The sequence below is a fragment of the Nerophis lumbriciformis genome, linkage group LG02 (genome assembly GCF_033978685.3).
Source record: "Nerophis lumbriciformis linkage group LG02, RoL_Nlum_v2.1, whole genome shotgun sequence".
NCBI classification, from domain to species: domain Eukaryota; kingdom Metazoa; phylum Chordata; class Actinopteri; order Syngnathiformes; family Syngnathidae; genus Nerophis; species Nerophis lumbriciformis.
In genome coordinates, this window is record NC_084549.2 from 36,273,267 (window position 1) to 36,291,849 (window position 18,583).

Sequence of the window (18,583 nt, forward strand, 5' to 3'; positions counted from 1 at the left end):
TATTATTATGTATTTCCAAAATTAACGGTATTGAAAAACAAAACGCCAGCAGACACCAAAACACATCAGTTATAATCAGCCCCTTAACAAAAACATTTGATACAATTAACCATACTATCTTTTTTAACAAATTAGAACTGTTTGGCATCAAAGAGTTGGATAGGTAGGAAACTACTTACCCAATAGGAAGCAACACTTGAAGCTCGGCAAATAAACGTCTACAGCTCTAAATGTCTTTTTTCCACGTACATCAGGGATCAGTACTTGGATTAAAATTGTTCAATCTTTGTTGAGTCTCAAAATGTTTCAAAATGAAAGAGATGGTATGAGTAAAAGTAAAATAATGCTATTTGGTAACAGTCGGAAAGACACATCCCACAACTATAGTTCCACATGATGTCAGCAACTTTTTACACACTACTCTCAACAACCAGTGTTTGAAAAGTGTACAGCGTGGAGAGGTTATTCGGTGACCACAGATGATTCGCTAGCTGTTCAAAGTGGGGACCCGGGGTGGACCACTCATCTGTGCATCAGTTGGGGACGTCTCTGAATTCTTTGACTTGTCTCCATTCAAGATGATCCCCTGCTGGCCCCACTATGGACTGGACTCTCACACTATTAACTAGATCCACTCTACGTCCATTGCACCGGTCGCCCACTGGTGAGGGTGGGAGGGTGGGGGGAAGGGGGGGAGTGGAGGAGTGATGGGGGGTTCCCCTCCAAGGTTTCTCACTGTATCCCATTGGGTTGATTTTGTTCTTGCCCTGATGTGGGATCCGAGCCGAGGATGTCGTTGTGGCTTGTGCAGCCCTTTGAGACACTTGTGATTAAGGGCTATATAAGTAAACTTTGATTGATTGATTGATTGATGTTCAACTATTAAGAGTAATACTGTTAGTTCCACCAGTCTGCCAGTGATATTTTGCGTATTTAACAAGACTGTTGGAACTTCACCAATAGTGTGTTTGTTTGCAAAGGTGACATTAAATTATGTTTGTGTACACAAAAGTACAGTGCCAGCGACACCTTTTTTTTTTTTTTACGGGGATTCGTAATATTGACAATAACTCAATGAAATCACTTGCCTGATGGGGAGGCAGTTTTCTCGCCGTGGTAGACATCTGGTGTGATTATTTTCAGCTCTCGATCTAATCCTCTAAATGTAAACTGGGGAAAAGTGTGCCAAATGGCTTGGGAGCAAGACTACATTTTGGACTTGCGAAAGCTTTAAATGAGTTTTATAGAAATGTTGGAGGCATTATTGGGAAAACACAGTGAGACAATTGTAATTAGTTTTCAGCCTGTCACATTTATCATCATTATCCCACTTTTAGACATGCCGATTTTGGACTCCTGTTTTAACCAACGCAGCGACAGCGATGCCTCATAACATGCAGCGCATATTGATGTGCTTTCATGTGTGTTGCCTGGCGTCGGATGTTTGATATGTAGCTTTGTGACTGGAAATGCCGGAGTGGATCGAGCGCATGCCATTCAGAGGCGGCCCACTAAGCGCTAATCTACTTGTCAGGCTTGACTGCCAAGCACATCAGCCCACACACTTCACAATATGACTTTATTCATGTACTGTAGATCTGGGACATTAACTGTCTCTGCCCACCAGAACACAACACTTACGCCCACCACCGGCACCGACAGAAACGCGTATTATGAGCAGGCGTGAGCAATAACAAACTGATCATTTACAATCCACACAACCCTCCTTCACCTCAAGACTATAACTTCAAGTCAATTTTGCACGCATTCACTTTGACTGCACTCGTTTGGCTTCGTGTGATAAATATGAGCCATTGTTTGGATTTTTTTTTTAAATTTCTTTTCAATAAACCCGCTGCCAGGGGTAGGTTTGAACAAAGCGCTCGCACAAGTCATTCCGTCTGGAAGCTGTATCATTAAAAATAAGTAGGCCTTGAGGGGTTTTGAAGTTTAGGAATACAGGATATCTGACTCAGTATGAGTGTTAAGACAAACGAGACAAAGATAAATACGATTTTTGATTAATCTTTTGACAAGAGAACCTGCAAATGCATTTGATCAGATGTATGTCCTATTGTTCCGCAAGCAAAACATTATTAAGTTTGAATAATAAGCCTTGTGGCCATTTCATAAATCTCCAACGGGGCAGTGACCTCATATGCTGGCACTTCATAAATCTATTTCAACAAAATTAGAACTTAAAAAAAAAAACATGTCAAATATTGTTGCCTTAATTTCAGAGATTGAGCACAGGTCAAAGAGGGGAGTCGCTCACATAAGTATTAAGGGTAACCTCTTGAACAATTATTTAGAGAGCTATAACTCCTCTTTAAAGAGCGAAGCACACAGACATCTGCGGCTGATTTAAGACTCACAAATGTATAATGAGCGGGAGGAGGAATGTCAAGTTTGATGTTGGATATTTAAAAAAATATATTATTAAGGGTCGCTTCAGAGTCGATTTTTAAGTTCTGTAATTAGATGTTAAATGTCTTAATGGCCTTGCGCCTTCCTATCTATCTGACCTGCTTTGACCGGATCAACCCTCGCAGATCCTGAGGTCCTCTGGCACTGGCCTTTCAGCTTTACCGAATACCGGAACAAAGACCCACGGTGAGGCGGAATTTAGCCACTATGGCCCCCACCTGTGGAACAGCTTGCCAGAGAGCCTCAGGAGTGCATGCCGGGAGCGTTGAACTTGAAAAAAAGAGGCTAAAGACACACCTTTTTAATCAGGATTTTCAATAATCATCTGTTTTTTTATTTTATTGTTTTGTGTGTTTTTTTATATCTTAATCATTAAAATTTCTATACTATTAGTCTCTGAGTGTTATGTTTTTATTAACTTATTAATGTAATATTTATATTTGAATTTTTCCATGTGTTCTGTCATATGTTTTATTATATATATATATATATACACTATATATATATATATATATATATATATATAGCCTCACAATACGAAGGTCCTGAGTAGTCCTGAGTTCAATCTCGGGCTCGGGATCTTTCTGTGTGGAGTTTACATGTTCTCCCCGTGACTGCGTGGGTTCCCTCCGGGTACTCCGGCTTCCTCCCACCACCAAAGACATGCACCTGGGGATAGGTTGATTGGCAACACTAAATGGTCCCTAGTGTGTGAATGTGAGTGTGAATGTTGTTTGTCTATCTGTGTTGGATGGATGGATGGATATATATATATATATATATATATATATATATATATATATATATATATATATATATATATATATATATATATATATATATATATATATATATATATACATATAAATATATATATATATATATATAGTCGAGGTTTCTGTGGATTATCCGTTATACAGTGCTCAATACCGGGGTAGAGCGAAATATATTTTAAAATCCCCTGATGAGCAGGGAAATCTGCGAAACAGGCTTGTTGGGATGAAATAGCCTCTTGTGTTTTTTCCTGACCTAACATTATATATATATATATATATATATATATATATATATATATATATATATATATATATATATATATATATAGTATAAAACATATGATAAAATATATGTACATGTACGGCGTTAATTGTAGTTATTCTCAAGTGTAGACATACTTGCCAACCTTGAGACCTCCGAATTCGGGAGATGGAGTGGGTTTGAGGTGGGCGGGGTCGGAGTGGGCAGGGTGGACCGGGGGACGGGGTTAAGGGGGGAGGAGTATATTTATAGCTAGAATTCACTGAAATTCAAGTATTTCTTTTACATACTGTATATATATATATATATATATATATATAATAAATACTTGAATTTCAGTGTTCATTTATTTACACATATATATATACACACACATAATACTCCTCTCTACTACTTGCCGTAGTTTTGAAGCAATGCATGATGGGAATCCGGATGTTGTGTGTCAGTGTATTAACGTGCCGGCTGGAATAAACACACGCTGAGCAATAGCTCCGTGCCTGCCTACTTTATGGGTTATAGATAAACCTATGGAAAACGGAGACTAATAGTCTCCTTCTTGTTGTGTGTGCAGTTGCGCACTGAGCTCCAAAAGCTGCAGATTTTTCGTTTGTATAACGTGACTGGGCCGGCACGCTGTTTATATGGAGGAAAAGTGGACGTGTTGACAGGCTGTCCTCACTCAGGTCCGGCTGGAAATCGGGAGAAATTCGGGAGAATGGTTGTCCCGGGAGATTTTCGGGAGAGGCACTGAAATTCGGGAGTCTCCCGGAAAATTTGGGAGGGTTAGCAAGTATGAGTGTAGATGCCTCAAAGGTGGCGTTTTACCTCAAATCCTCAGTGCGATGCCATGTTTTGTTTTTGACTTGTTATTGGCAATAGTGAATGTGTAACTGTATGTGTGTTTGTTTGTATGTATGTGCGTGTGTGTTTTCTTCTCTTCTTCTATTATTGATATTTTTGTTGTTTGTTTTGTTTTGTTTTGTTTAGTTTTGTACAGCACGGTGTGCTTGCCACTTGCCTGTGCATGAATGGTGCTATGTAAATAAAGTTTGATTTCATTTGTTTTGAAAGATTCATGTATTGTGAAAAGAGAAAACTATACATAAAATAAATTAAGGCAAAGTAACGCTAACCTTCTGTAGTCCACTACAAGGGGCAGTGTGCAGTTTATGGCAGCATTGTCTGCAGAGTGTGTGTTAATGGTTGTGTGCTTATCACTAATTCCAATTAGTCAGACGGCTTTGTTTCACGACAAGGTGCTCATTAAACCTAATTAGAAGGGGTCTAAAAATTCATCGGTACAAAATGATAACCGATTTTAACTTTAGAGATATAAATACATTGTTTGGCGAGCCTCTGGATTGATCTATCTGTAGTATGGATCGATAGATTTCCGTTTGGAAAGTCATGAATCGGTTGATTGTAGATCCGATACAAAATATGGCTGCTCTAATCTTGCGAGACTTCTGTGATGTCAATCAATCAGAAGCAATGTAAGGCGGGTCTTTGTGTCTTTATTTTTCACACACACTCTCCAGTGCAGTGTTGTCCACACGGCAACTTTCTCGCTAAATCTGGAATCTTTCCAACTCCTCTTAATCACATCCTTTCTCAAATTGACTGGCGACAAATCTAGTAACTGTTTTTTGGGTGTTTGGAGACATGAAAGCACGTAACACTTTAATGTCCTCAACGTACAAGCGGTGCTGCCGTGGGTTTGTCCTCACAGGCGGTCACCTGTCAACAGAATGTCTGCTCTTTGACAGCTTGTACTGAAAACACATTTTGTTGTGTTTTTAAGTGCAATGACAATGAATTCAATTCCATTCTCGCCAGAGTAGAGACGAGACCCACAGCCTCTCTGTGCAAAGCTGCCACTGTTTCGGCCTTGGTTGAGATGTAAATGTTTCATCACTGGCATGCTTCAAATAAAAACAAACCTATGGTTCATGTCAAAAAGCCAGTCAATAGATTTAGGTTCGTTCGTGAGAATCTCAACCATTCAATTTGATCAAATTTGATACTCTAACATTTAACGATGTAAAACAAATAAAAATACAACTATACTAAGAATCAACAGAAGAAAATGAATTTACTGTTCTAATCATGATTTGCATTTTTTAACTCACACATGGTCTTTTCTTTAAGTTTATTATGGATTGCAATGCCTTGAAGTTGATAGTTCTATTTGCTAATAATTAATACAGGAACCACCTGTTTTGTATGTCCATCCATCCATTCATTTTCTACCGCTTAATCCCTTCGGGCTCGCGGGGGCTGCTGGAGCCTATCTCAGCTACAATCGGGCAGAAGGCGGGGTACACCCTGGACAAGTCGCCACCTCATCACAGGGCCAACACAGATAGACAGACAACATTTCACACTCACATTCACACACTAGGAACCATTTAGTGTTGCCAATCAACCTATCCCCAGGTGCATGTCTTTGGAGGTGGAAGGAGGCCGGAGTACCCGGAGGGAACCCACGCAGTCACGGGGAGAACATGCAAACTCCACACAGAAAGATCCCGAGCCCGGGATTGAACCCAGGACTATTCAGGACCTTCGTATTGTGAGGCAGACGCACTAACCCCTCTACCTCCGTGCTGCCCCTGTTTTGTATGTGTCTATTTAAAAAATAAACACATGACATTGTTCTGACATGATACATTTAGTTTTCTTTTCACCATGCAAAGCTTCCATCTGTATTGAATTACATCGCATCGTAATGTTTTAAAAAGTATTGTTAGTGAATCGAATTGTAACCCATATATCAAGATTCATATTGGATCACCATTTAAGGTAGAGATGCGCACACCTCTACTAATTAGCGCTTGATCTTTACATTATATTGTTTACGTAGGGATGTGCCACCGATCAGTATCAGTTGATTTACGTGAAAAAATGTGATCGGCAAATGCCGATTTATGCCTTTTAATGCCAATCACAAACACGATACTGTATTTAGTTTTTGTGCCCTGGCTGATAAGCAGCTATCAGCTAATTATGTGTCTCCATACACAGTGTGTAGCCGCTCCTCTAAGGTAATAATAACCACCTCCATCACGGAAAACAAACTAATAGACATTTATTAGTATATTGAGTGTTATTATCACTGGAGGTTGAGGCTTAACATGTCACACCCCGAGAGCAAGCTTAGGAGCATACATTCTAATTGCTAAGCTAACAGCTAAACTAGCTTAAAACAACAAGAAGAAATAAGTGCTTGGTAAACTTTAGGATGTGTAGATGGAACCATGTTACAGCAGAAAGTAAGCAGTTATTAACAGGAAATTAAAAAGTATATTAAGAAGAGTGTAGAGAGAGGATAATATAACAACTGTTGGTCACAGTCAGTACACAACACTAAAGAGGAGGCTCGGATCATCCATAAATTGGTGGTGTCTATACCAAGACTAGTATCCGTATATGGTTGATACAGGAGTGACGGGATAGATACAGTATTTGTATTTTCTCAAAATTGTTTTTGTTTTGTTTTTTTGTTAATGTATAATAATAATTCCTTGGACAAAAGGAAAACTTTGAGGGCAAAAACCAAATGATTTAAGTGAGTACGAGAGTTTAGTTACTGTGAACTGTTTGCTTTATTTTGCTCAAACAATTATGTAATAAAAGAGAATAAGGAATTAGTTTGAATATTGTATTGCTATTTTTAAACTGTCAGTAGCACTCACCATAAATACATTGAAACATGTCCAGTTAACACACGTAATCAGTATCGGAATCGGCAGTACAAAACCCTGAACGGAACAACCCTAGTTTACGTGCACTAGTTTCTAATGATGATTATGGCAGTAAATCTAAACAATATATATGAGAAAACATTATTACAGAAGAATAAACTATGATTTGTTCATTTCATTTCATCCTGCTTTTAGTATCATCCAATATGATTCAGTGTGATGTGTAAATATATAAATATAATGCAGCATTGAATTACGATAGTAAACTCCATCCATCCATCCATTTTCTACCGCTTATTCCCTTTGGGGTTGTGGGGGTCGCTGGAGCCTATCTCAGCTACAATTGGGCGGAAGGTGGGGTACACCCTGGACAATATGTGTTATTTGTACAACACACGTGTCCATTATATTCTTCATATATGCCGCAGGGAGCCTGGTGAATATATTGATTACTGTTGCCACTTAGCTGCAGGCTTGTGTATTGTTCCAACATGAATACTAGAGTGTAGACACAAAAAATGAAAACCTCCTCTTCTGCTGCTACCCACAATTTGAGAAACACTGCTAATGTATTTTAATACAATCACAACATATTGTAACATAAGTTATTTATTTTATTTTTATGAAAATAATTGTATTTATTATGGGCCTGCTGCAATACAAGCACCCATATTATTATTTGTATTGTTTTTCTTTAACACTGCACAGCTATAGTTTTTTGTTTTTTCCCCAATTCTATATACTTACTTTAATAAATAGCTAAAAGGCTATTTTTCATCTTTTGTCTTTTATTTATATATATATATATATATATATATATATATATATATATATATATATATATATATATATATATATATAAATATCCATCCATCCATTTTCTACCGCTTGTACCGTCGCCACGTCATCACAGGACCAACACAGATAGACAGAATATATATATATATATATATATATATATACATATGTATGTATAAACATACAGTATGTATGTTATACAGTGAACAAAGCAATGCAATTGTTAAATCAGTAGACTACAAATCAAAACTAAAAAAAAATTAGCAGAATGTATAAATTGTAGTCCCCTACCTGTGTGTGGGCAGCTAAACTAGGCTACTTCACAAATCCATACTACAAAACAATGAACCAGAAAAGGGCATCCAAATGTTGCTGTTCTTTTGATACATTTGTGCGTTTGTTAGTTTTCCGGTCCTGTCAGGTGGCACACATATGAGGCAATTTACATTTAAAAACAGTTACTAAATGAACGACTCACGGTTCTGGTTGTTTACTTCAAAGTGCCGTTTAAAAGACTCGACTCATTCACGAACGTCACATCTCTAAATCCAGAGCGTAAACCCTCATGGAATGGCCTGTGGGTTAGAGACATGGTTGCACGTGTGTGTGGCCGTGTGCACTGGGAACTTGAGAAGTCAACCTGAAACACTCTTAAGAGTGTGTACTTAATTGATGGCGATGAAAATAAGAACCCGGGACACAAGACAACACTTGTTTGCAGATTAATGCTGTTGAATGGAGGCTTGTCCCTCTGCCTTCACCTGAGACTAATTCTCAGAAGGGACCTTCATAACCGCACTGAGCAAAGGAAACAATACTTCCGGGACATACATTTTAGATGTGTAGTTAAAAAAAAAGTTCGAAAGGAACTATCACTATCACTGCTCCTGCAACACAGATGTCCTTATTTGTGTCACATTTAGTCTCTAATATTCTCCGGGAGAATGAATATATTTGTTGACTAACAGCATGGATAAAACCCTTAAATATTCAACATTTTTTAATCTGGTTTAATATTTCCACCCGTTTTATGCAAATTGGAGTCTATTAGCATAATCTCATTTGAGAATACCTCTTTTTTAAAGTGAAAGATTATAACCTATTTTTTTTAAACACATACAAATCCTGTCTTATATTGAAATGGTAATGTCTTAAAGTGTGTATGCCATGCAGAAAAGAAGTGCATTTACATTTTTTTTTTCATTAGTGACACGACAACATGAAGAGAGCTAAAACCCAAATGAAGGACGACATCCAACATTTTTAATGTCTTGGCAAACATGAAGCATACATTTAAAGAGTGCCAAGAAAAGTATTTTTTTTTTTTTTCTTTTTCCGCAATTATTGCTGTGCTTTGTTGAACATAAACGCTGCTTATGGTATCATGTTTTCATTTAGCAATGCTAAGAGGAGAAGGTAAGACATTACATCCCCGCATTAAAATGGAAATAGGGTCTGTAAAAGCCTCAGCGAGATATTGGATGGGATAAAGATGTAAGAAAGGGCCATTATGCTGCTAAGGTGGAGAGGCGGGGGGCTTCTATCTTCCTGCGACCCTCCTTATGTCTGCCTTGAACTTGTGAGAAGTTCAGCAGGTTTGAACCTGCACTCCAGACAGGCCTGTGGAATGTAAGTGAGGCCACTCAAGCCCGTCTGACCTGCCACCATGGCGGCTCTATTTCACTGCGCTAACTTACAATGCCACTTCTACTTTATCTCTCCTTGTAACACAACATTAGCTGCCAAAGAGCTGGAAATGCACTATCAGCCCGCCCCAAAGCTTGGATTGCTTCCCTCATAAATAAGATCATTATACCAGTGGTAATCCCATTAAACAGATCATTTTGCAAATATCTAAATCCAATTAATAAAGTGTTTTCCGAGGGTGTGCAGCAAACACCGCCTTGTCAAGAGCCGGCGTGTTGTGACTGGACTTCTTTGTTCCCCGCTTCCTCTGTGATGCCAGAAAATCCTACCCAGGCCCTGAATCACTGCTCTGATTACTTTCTGGGTTTTATGCTGGAATTAAAAAAAAAGGATGTGTGAAAATGAAAAGAAAGCAAAAAAAGCTATATTATTGAGGCATATTGTGGTACTTACAGGAATGGGCCATGTGGCCTAAAATCTATATTGCGATATATATTGCAGCCTCTTGTAATAGCAATATAGCCTATAACCAGTGTTGGGTTAGCTACTGAAAACCAGTAACTAGTTACAGTTACTAGTTACTTTATTTCAAAAGTAACTCAGTTACTACCTCAGTTACTTACACCAAAAAGTAATGAGTTACGGTGAAAAGTAACTATTTAGTTACTTCTTTTGTTTTTCTTTTTTTATTTAAGGCTCCCATTAATGTCCTTTTAGCCTTCATTTCAGTACTGTTATTGCACTGGAGAATAATACAATGTGTTGATCAACTTGACATGCATTTGCATCACTGAACACAGAAAGCAATGTGGTCTACATACAACACACAAAGACAAAGATATATTTCAAAGGGCCAATTTATTTCAGGCCAGAACAAATTGGCAAAACTATTTTAAATAGCTGCAACATAATGGCTCTTTAACTTTAACTTTAAGTAGATAGGATCTTTGATCCAAGACACAACTTACATTTAACTAAAATGTTATTTTCTTTGTGCTCAACAAAAGAAAAGTATTGAGAATGTCTCCATGTTAAGAAACTCGACTTCTGGCTTCGCCATGATGTCTTGTTAGTTGTTATGAGAGTAGCGTATGTGTGTGTGTGTGTGTGTGTGTGTGTGTGTGTGTGTGTGTGTGTGTGGCCCTTTAAGATATGACAGCATGTAAGGTGAGTGACGTCAGTGAGTGAGTGGGCGAGAGAGGTGAGAGAACGGCGCCAGTGAGTGCGTGCAGGTGCTCTAGCTTGGTGGATGGCTGCGTCCAATAAAGTCACAAAGTTGCAACAAATCGCCGGCCTCGTCATTCACCCTCAGCTGTCAAGACCCACTTCCGGGTAAAGTGAAGGTTTTCAGCCCCGAAGTACATAGGGCCTGGAGGAACGTCTCTCCTGCGCCCCTCAACTACAGCCTGGGAGCCCCCCGCCTCCTCCCACAGAAAGCACGCCTTTTCTTTTCCTTGTGACACAGAAGGACGACACCACAGCGCTTCAATAAAACACACTCAGATCTTCTGTTTCTAGCCAATACTACATAAAAAATTACGTAAAATAACGCAGCAACGCATCAACGGTAACTGAGTTACTGAATATAAAAAATAACGCGTTAGATTACTAGTTAACGCGTTAGTCCCAACACTGCCTATAACACAACATATTATTTGGCATGTAAATGGTAATAGAAACATTTAAAACATGTTACAAAGGCTCCTAATTTGCATTTGTATTGCAGTTGTATAATTTTGTTAAAACTATTATTAATGTACTTGCTAATTTATTGTTAACACTGTCACAGCGCATGCGCAATCCCTCATGTCATCTGCTGCAAGCACAGCCGACAGTTTCGCTAGAAGAGCGCTGGGACACGCCCCTGCTCGCTCTTCCCGCATCAAGACCACGCACCTGCACGGCTGCAAGCAATCTGCAATCTGCGCACTTGGTTCTGATGAGGACAGACGGCATAAAGACCAGCGTACCCAAAAATCCAGTGCCGGAACGTAGTTCACTCTCCGTAGTAGGCATCTCGTCTCTGGCTTCCCTCCGCCTACTTGCTCTCTCTGTGCTTTCCCTGTGCCTGTGTCTTATGTCCTCTGTGTTCCCCACAGTGTTCCCTTTGTTTCCCGTGATCGAGCTGTGTGCCTCGCCTTCCACCGGATTCTGGACTGCCTCCCTCGATCCTCGACCCCTGCTTGGACACGGACCTTGTCGCCTCTCTCCAGCCCCCGACCTCTCGCTTGCCCACAGACTGTCTTCTCGCCTTGCCCCTCTGGTCTGACGAAGGAGTCATCCAACACGCACATTGACCAAACTCTGGTAACATTTACATTGTTAATTCTACACATCGTCTTGCACCATTTACGTATAGTAGCATACACACCCCAACTCATCATCATCATCAGTTTCAATAAACCTGAACTGATCCTTGCCATTGTGTCGTCTCCTTCCCCCGCCGTACAACAAAACATGGTAACATGGTTTTATCATGTTACCATCATGGTTTTATCAACACTTCTGTTAAAATGTAATAAGCACTTTGTGGAGGGGGGCGTGGCCTGCGGGCCTGCCGCGGAACGGGGTGTGCCAGGACCAGCCTCGAAGACAGCGACAGCGACATCTACATTTGGCGCCCAATGTGGGGCCCGAACCCACGACCCTGAGATTAAGAGTCTCATGCTCTACCGACTGAGCTAACGGGGCAAATGTAGAGGTTGCCCTCTAGTGGGTTCTTCGGACCACCACACACTGACACGAGAGCCCGGATTTCAGGGTATAACACTGTTTTGTTTTCAGCAATCGTGCAAAGCTTTTGCTTTCCAGCAAAATGTATTTTTCTGGGTTTGTGTCTCTCTCTCTCTCTCTGGCTCCCACTCCCACCCCAACTTCAACTCCAACCCCAACAGCGTGTCTCATTCCGGCTGCTGCTAAATAAAGGCGACAGGTGATTAGATAACAAGGTCCACCTGGGCCATCTACTCACCTATCGCTGTCTTCAAGGCCGGTCCTGGCACACCCCGTTACGCGGCAGGCCACGCCCCCCTCCACACACTTATTCTTCAGTTGTTTCAATATTTTACCGTATTTTTACACCAACAAAACTTTTTTGGAGTTGATATAATTACCGTATTTTGCGGACCGTAGGGTGCACCGGATTATATGGCGTACTGCCGATGAGCGGGTCTATTCAGATTTATTTTCATACAAAAAGCGCACCGGATTATAAGGCGCATTAAAGAGGTAATATTATGATTATTTTTTTCTAAATGTAAAACACTTCCTTGTGGTCTACATAATATGTAAAGGTGATTCTTTGGACAAAATGTTGCATGGATTATGTTTTACAGACCATCTTCAAGTTGCTTTCTGAAAGTCGCTTAAGGATACACCCTTTTTTGTGGGCGGTCTTATTTACGTGGCGTCTTCTCCCCGTCATCTTTGTTGTAGCGGTGTAGCGTGCAAGGACGGGAGTGGAAGAAGTGTCAAAAGATGGAGCTAACTGTTTTAATGACATTCAGACTTTACTTAAATCAACAACAGAGCAGCATCTCCTCATCCGTGGCTCACTAGGGCAATAACAACGCCGGAAATGTGTCCCTTGAAAAACCGTCCGACTGGAACTCTCTAATAACTAAAGTTCCATGGGTGAATTTTGTAAACCCTTTTTTGGCGCTTTCATAGCAAATTTACTGACAGATATACAATAAATTAGAACTTTACACTACTTTATATTAGAAATGGCAACAGCGGAGGATGAATGTCCCATAACAAGAAGATAGAGAAAAAGAAGAAGCTTATCGATTACGGTGCCGGCACGGACTACAATGGCGGACGCGCGCACATTTTCAGGACTTATGCAGATCCCAAATACACATCATCAGGTACCAGAAGGCAAGAAAAGTATATTTTGCATAGATTTGCGAAACAAAACGCCAGATAATATGTCTGCTAATGTGTGCCATTCTTATACACACACCATAATAATACTTGTATGTCTGACTACCGTAGCCGCAATTCGCCGAAAATCCATCAAGGTGTGCGGCTTCATAACTTACCAAAGTCGTAATAAAACATTTTGACAGATTTTTGAGCGCCGTGTGTAATGTTCTATACTCTCAATGGAACATTTAAAGTTTTGGTGTTGGTTACTGGCGTCATATTGCAGTCTACACATATCTCTTGTGTGTAACTACCATCTACTGGTAACACTTATCATTACACCATGTGTAAAACTGCTTCAAGGTCGGTAAGCACAACCAGTATTAATCCGTACATTGGGCGCACCAGGTTATAAGGCGCACTGTCGATTTTTGAGAAAATGAAAGGACTTTAAGTGCCCTTTATAGTCCAAAAAATACGGTACTTTAGTTGTGGGCAATATTACACGTTTGGCGATCGATCCAATACCAAATAGTTACAGGGGCATTATTGGTCAAACCAATGCTGGCATTTAAAAAATTCGGGATCCTCAAATTATATATTTTGTCTATCATAACTGTAATCCAACAGAAACAGGATGGTTGTATAACAACATCAATTAGTATCTTAGCTCCCTACTCCCTTTTATTACATACCACATTCATAGTAAAGTCAAGGGTGCAGACAATTTAACAAAAACTACTATTGACTCTTATTTCCTGAGTTTGTAAACAATAAAAAAAAATTAAAAAATATTGATCTAATCACTATAGTATCGACCATATTCTGATACTATACTTGGTATCGTTACTGTTGATATTTGTGTAATTTCCGCCCGCCTCTGTTTACATTCAAGAGCTCTAGCTTAGCAGTTAGCTATGGATTTTTGTATCCTCCTATGGTGTGTAGTGGAGGAGGTTTAGCTATTCCTTTCCAATGATAATGATAATACATCTTTTATTTTCCTCCATGGAGGCGAGGATTACTGATTTAGAAGCTGCACTGTTGAGAGATGTTAACTGCTAGCGAGCTTGCTTGCACGCTACATTGCAAATTTGTGGGACACAGCTACGAATGTGTAATCAACATGCTTGATCACGATACAACCAGTGGCGGTTGCTCTAAGACTGCGAGGGAGCTTCCCCGAAAATGTAAAAAAGTTGGTAAAATATGCACTTTTGTGTTTGGATTTCATATGCATTAGAATTGCGTTCAACTTTTGTTCAGAATCAGCTACTTACACAACAGTTGACGCAACTTTCTTCTCATTCATGTGGTAGCGTTACAGTGCACTAAACCGTGTTGAAGCCGAGCGTCCATTGACTTTAAGGGGGGAGCATAGTGTGGGTTTCTCCACTGCAGCCAAACGAGACAGTCATTGGATAAATGCTCAACTTTGTCTCGCCCACGGACGCTCAGTGTCTCTGGAAGTGAGAAGTGGGATTGGCCTCGGCTAGCCTAGGCGCTGAGCTTTCGCATGATTGGATGATCTGCCTGAAGCTGAATCCTTTTTAGATTAAGAGAAAAAAATGACTAGATCTGCGATCTTGAAATATAAAACACCGCCAGATCATTTTTCAAGTTTAATTCCGTTGTTCCGAGTTGATGTGGATCATTTTACAATCCAGTAAGTGACGTTTTCTTTGTCAAATCTCGTGTCTGTTATCGGAGACTGTATTTGTGCTTAGAGAATAGCTGAAAATGAGCTTCCCATACTTGAAAGACTAGCAGCCGCAACTGGATAAAACAATAGTAACATTTGTTTTGCTGGGCGAAATTAAAACATTTATATTGTGCAACACTAGCAGTACATGTACTGCAGTAATACCTCAACTTCCGAACTTAATTGGTTCTGTGACAGAGCTCTTAACGCATACCACTTGCATTTCAAATCAACACCGCCCCATTTAAATTGATTAAATTAAATATAATTTTGCCTCCCAAAAGTATCAACATTTGTAACATGCCTTTTAAAAGAAAAACACAAACCTTCAGACAAAAAAAATACAGTAAGAAAAAAATACAGAAGAATGTATTACAAACAACTACTGTAGTTTTATATAGTAATGCATTAATACTATAACGCGTTCAACCCTTGGAGAGTGGACTTCTAACGTATTTCCTTTCAGCTGATCTCTGTCAAACAAACTATCAGCAGTTTTTCCACATTTTCATGGATACATGTTCGCAGTTACGCTGTTAATATGAATTTGTCGTCCTTGGCTATTTGGTTAAATGTACACTTTTCGAAGTAGTATCACTTGTAATGTAGTATACCTACACTAAACAAGCAGGAACATGTTTTCCATATCCACAGATAAATTGTCTCTCAGTTGAACAAACATACAATTCAATAAACTTTCAAAAATAATTTGAAATTACTGCTTTTACCGCCTCCAAAATGCTAACGTGGCATGAATGACAGTCCAAATACTTTTACAGTACAAAAACAGAGTTGTGTCAATAAATAACGGCACTTTCTTGAAGAAATTGAGTGTTAGATGTCCGCATGGTGTCCTCCTATGAAAGTCCCTGCCCGTGTTAGTCCACATAAGTATTTAAATGATTGCCAGATGGTTTCCCAAATTAGCCGTTTATTGAATTAATCCAAACGAGTTTCTTAAATCATTACCATAACTCATCAGTGGAAGTGCCCTCTGAGTGCCCTTCAACTCTGGGATGTGTGGCGCTGCATTGACCATGTTGCATTCTGGGGATCAGTAGTCAGAATATTTAGAAGGAAGAAAAAAAAAGTGTTGAACTAATGACTGAAGCATCAGTGTGTGAAAGCATGTCGTCTTGAAGTAGATGCTTGTGTTTGTTCCACTAGACCAGGGGTCGGCAACCCGCGGCTCCGGAGCCGCATGCGACTCTTTGATCACTCTGATGCGGCTCAGCTGCATACTTACCGACCTCCCCCGATTTTTCCGGGAGGTTTCTGGATTTCAGTGCCTCTCCCGGAAATCTCCCGGGGCAAATAGTCTCCGATTTTCACCCGGACAACAATATTGAGGGCGTGCCGTGATGGCACTGCTTTAACGTCCTCTACAACATGTCGTCGCGTCCACCTTCACACCATGCTATCTGCGTGCCGGCCCGGTCACATGTAGAATGCGGCCTCTGCTTACACATGTAAGTGACTGCAAGGCATACTTGGTCAACAGCCATACAGGTTACACTGAGGCTTGTGATATAAACAACTTTAACACTCTTACTAATATGCGCCACACTGTGAACCCACACCAAACAAGAATGACAAACACATTTCGGTAAAACATCTGCACTGTAACACAACATAAACACAACAGAACAAATACCCAGAATCCCATGCATCCCTAACTCTTCCGGGCTACATTAAACACCCCCGCTACCACCAAACCCCGGCCCCCACCAACCCTGCCCACCTCAACCTACGCACGGAGAGGGGGGGGGGATTTGTTCTGTTGTGTTTATGTTGTGTTACGGTGCGGATGTTCTCTCGAAATGTGTTTGTCATTTTTGTTTGGTGTGGGTTCACAGTGTGGCGCATATTAGTAAGAGTGTTAAAGTTGTTTAAACGGGCACCCTTGGTGTGACCTGCATGGCTGTTGAACAAGTATGCCTTGCAGTCACTTAAGTGTGTCTGCAGAAGCTGCATACAACATGTGACTGGGCTGGCAAGCTGTTTGTACAGGTTGTAGAGGGCGCTAAAGGCAGTGCCATCATAGCACGCCCTTATCATTGTTGTTTGGGTGAAAATCAGCAGACGTTCGAGAGAATAGTTTCTCTGAAATTCGAGAGTCTCCTGGAAAAATTGGGAGGGTTGGCAAGTGTGATGCTGTCAAGCGGCATTCATATAAAACTCGCGGGGCGCACTAACATTAAATTTTCATATTAAGGTGTGGGCCGCATGTCTAAGACCCCTGGTTTATACATAGCACAAAGCAAAAAAAACGTTGTATGCTGTGTTATTTCATTTTAAATTTCAAAAGAGTTTTGTGGCTCCCATTGTTTTCTTTATTTTGTGAAACGGGTCAAAATGGCTCTTTGAGTGGTAAAGGTTGCCGACCCCTGCACTAGACCAGTGAAGCGCACAACCCAATATCGAGCATGGTGAGCATTTTTTTTAAATATATTTTTATAGTTCTGAAGTTGTTCAGGAAAACTGCTGTGGTTAGATAGATTCAAAGAGTGCCTGTGGTTGATGTTAACACTCGCCAAAAGTCGTCTGTTAATGTGGCTAATAGATGATTAATTGGCAGATGTTTATGGCACAAAAATAGAGAAAACCGCAGCTGTGATGCTTATCTTTGAGTGTGACTTTCTACTGCCTCCAAGGCTTTTTGAACCACTTTGGGAAGATTGAAGAAATGTACCTGTATGCTGTATGCATGTGGTAATACTGTGCAACATCTAAAAGAGAGACCCTGAGGTTGTACAGTCGATTGATTGATTGATTGATTTTCCACCAATGTCACACAGAACTTTGAAAATCAAACACGAAACTTCAGTGTTTGTAAGAGTTCAAATCAATGGAAATCATAACATTATGCCATGTTTTGTGTATTATTTGTATTGGACCACCCTCCACATGGAACGTTAAATGAAGAAGAATCTACAGTAGAAAGAGAAAGAAAACAAGACATTATAAAAAACATACTTGAAATAGGAACTACCATTTTTTTTTTTAGAATTTTGCCTTGTTTTTCTTTTTTTATGCATTCTAACTAGTGAATAAATGCAAGCAAAAATCTGCTTACAATGGAGCAAATGGGAGTTGATCTATTCTACCTATAAAGCGCTCCAAAAAACACCCAAACATTTCCATTAATGACATGTTATATATGTAACGCAGTAAAAGGCACATCCCTTAAAACCATGTACTGTTTACGTATTTTGCTCATTTTAAGCATACGGCGGCACAGTAATTTCAGAAGTGCATCACAACGTTCGCTTTTTCCTTCAACAATGTCACTGATTGCTACTCACTGCAAGCTTCATGAGAGCCAACAAACATAATTAAACATCACTTTACTGTACAATGTCTGCTCTCATTGGGATGTCGAACGTTAGGATGTTGATAT

The 18,583-nt window shown here is 39.9% G+C and overlaps 1 protein-coding gene and 1 non-coding gene across 2 annotated transcripts in view; both read right to left on the reverse strand.

Annotated features, from left to right (window-relative positions):
- The window catches only part of rab11fip2 (RAB11 family interacting protein 2 (class I)), a 155,128-nt gene that overhangs the window by 63,517 nt on the left and 73,028 nt on the right, over positions 1-18,583 (reverse strand). The gene's annotated exons all lie outside the window — the stretch shown is intronic.
- trnak-cuu (transfer RNA lysine (anticodon CUU)) lies at positions 12,233-12,305 on the reverse strand. Its single transcript has one exon. It is a non-coding gene; the product is annotated as a tRNA-Lys (tRNA).